The following is a 2,500-nucleotide window of genomic DNA, read 5'->3' as shown; positions in this document are numbered from 1 at the left end:
TGAATAAGTTTATCACTCGTTAAGGTTCTGGGTTCAATTGCCGAGAGAGTATGAATGTTTAGAAGCATTTTATATAAGGTTTCATTGTGGGTCAATAGGCTTAATCAGTGAAGCAGATGTTTAGTGGACTGTGTTGGGTTTCAGATGTAAATAACTGATTAGTTTTTTGTAAAAATTAGATGGTTTACCTTCAGCAATCCCTATTTAGTTAAGAGCACATAGTGATCTTTTTGAATAAAATTGTTTTTTGAAACCATCCAAATAACTGAATGCCATCCAAAAGAGATGATAGAGTGGTCTTTCCATAATCGAAACAGTAGGAGCAGAATAGCCAATCGTTTCCTTTCTCAACACGGCAACATTTTTCTCTCCTCAGGTAAAAGAGCAGATTGTCTCTCGCCCTGATGCCGAACACTCCCTCGGAAGAAGGACGCTTAAGCACACATGGGCACCTCCGTGAGAGGCTTCTCTTCATCTCGTGTGTAGCAGAAGCATGGTCGTCAAAGGCCTCGGTCATAACGGTAAGTGCGTCGCCCGCTGGTAAATTTCCGAAACATTTCCAGGTAAGTTTTTGAACTCGGCCGCCAGGTGGCTCTCTCTCCGTGTTTCAACAGAGGCTGCTTGCCGAGTCCGTTGATCTTGATGCGTTCGCTTCTTGATCTCCCATCTCGCCCTTGCTGTTCAAACAAGTCCAGGATGAAATGGCCTCCGTTTTTGTATAGACAGATTTCTGCCGCGGCCGCGGGTTGGAGCTTTTTGACGGTCGACGTTTCGTGGGATTTTGCCGAAGACAGTAAGATCTGTCTTTGCATGAACTGGGAAATGTAAAGTGCTCTCTCTCTCTCTCTCTCTCTCTCTCTCTCTCTCTCTCTCTCTCTCTCTCTCTCTCTCTCTCTCTCCTCGTTCATGGCTTAATTTTTAAGTGAATGGGACCTATCACCAGGTGACTATTATATTCATTCTTTACTCTAATGCACTGTCTTGTTTTGATATAACCTATAAAAAAAAAACATTTTGAGCATATAAAAATCCCAAGTCTGTTTTATTGTTTTTACTGGCCCAAGAATTTCAAAAGTAAACTTACGTTTGGTCCAGGAGAGTTGAATTGTAAAATATCGCTCCACCCACAAAATGACATATTAGCACATTAGCTGTCGCATGGGTCTGGGATTTTGACCCCCCAAAATTGAACAACTCCAATTATTTTGTTCTAAAAGTACGTTAGTTTGATTTGTCTTGACCATTAGCCATGTTGGTCACGCAAACAGATGTACGTAGATTCTTAGGCGCCAAAACATTTTCCCATGTGGTGTGTCAAAGAACCATTAGATATATTCTTGTTTTTGGTAAATTTTATTTGTCTTGTTGAAACGGTAGCAGATAATACCTAAATTTCTTCCCCTTCTAAATGGGACCTACTGATATGAAAATGTTCATCTTACTGCGTATAATACCCCATGGGGTATACAGGTGGCCATTAAACATCTCTTTCTCTCGTAAATTTATTCACAGAATTCCAAAGTTATTGTTGCGTTAATATCATGTGGTTAATCTTGAATAGTCACTAATATTACACGAAACTTATTTCATAACCGGCTGCTTTTTTTCAATTTTCAGTACTCGGGTGCTCTCTCTCTCTCTCTCTCTCTCTCTCTCTCTCTCTCTCTCTCTCTCTCTCTCTCTCTCTCTCTCTTTGTATACTCACAGGGGAGTAAGAAATGAGACCTGAGCCTCCCGATGGCAAAACATGTAAGTTACCAACGCCAATGTCGTTAAGCTTGATAAATCATATAAACGACAGTCATTGCAAGAGGGTCCACCCCTCATGATATCATTTCTCCACACTTGAATATTTCGAAAATTTTCCATTTACATTCCCTTCTCAGTATTTTATCATTGTCCAGTCCGTTCATTCGAAGCTTTAGAATTTTTTCAGTCCTGAGAAGTCGGTGATATTTTCTGTGAAATACATTTCCAAAAATGCATTGCTTTTGAAGAAGAGAACTAAAATGGTATCTGGTTGTAGTTCCATTAGGTGATGAATACCAGAATACAGATAAAAGCTCAAAGCAAAGGATGCTAGGTAAGAAATCTGGGAGGGATATTCCAGGGAGAAGTTCACTGGAAGAGGGGCAAACTGAGTTGCTTTTTACATGAACCACTAAGAGGTATTATTGCATTTTTTAAGTTTGTCACAAAAGAAATTTTTCATAGCGTACTACCTTACCATAGCTTTGGGCAAGATAGAGTCGTCGCCTTTTTGAGGGCGAGGCACAGATAGAGAGAAACGAAGTAGTGGGTCATAGCATGACTGAATTGAAATACGGAAGCAAATAGAATGTTTATGAAACATTTTTCTTTTCACTATGAATGTCAACGTCGTCATCCCATTAGCCATGCCCAAAATTTACTTCTTAGAACTGAAGTGCATGAAGTTGATAAATTTTCTAAGGACGTTAAAATGCTTTGCTAGCACAAAAACGAATTATAAAAAAACATA

General features: G+C 39.5%; 1 long non-coding RNA gene across 2 annotated transcripts in view; it reads left to right on the top strand.

The window, feature by feature from the left end:
• LOC136831496 (uncharacterized) overlaps positions 1–2,500 on the top strand; it is a 162,637-nt gene that overhangs the window by 67,852 nt on the left and 92,285 nt on the right. For both annotated transcript variants that reach the window (XR_010850907.1, XR_010850908.1), the window contains exon 2: positions 377–521. This is a non-coding gene — a long non-coding RNA (uncharacterized lncRNA). The remainder of the gene's footprint in view (positions 1–376; positions 522–2,500) is intronic.

Source organism: Macrobrachium rosenbergii, chromosome 48 (genome assembly GCF_040412425.1).
Source record: "Macrobrachium rosenbergii isolate ZJJX-2024 chromosome 48, ASM4041242v1, whole genome shotgun sequence".
NCBI lineage: Eukaryota > Metazoa > Arthropoda > Malacostraca > Decapoda > Palaemonidae > Macrobrachium > Macrobrachium rosenbergii.
The sequence above is the reverse complement of the archived record's forward strand: the minus strand, read 5'-3'. Positions and strand labels throughout refer to the sequence as shown.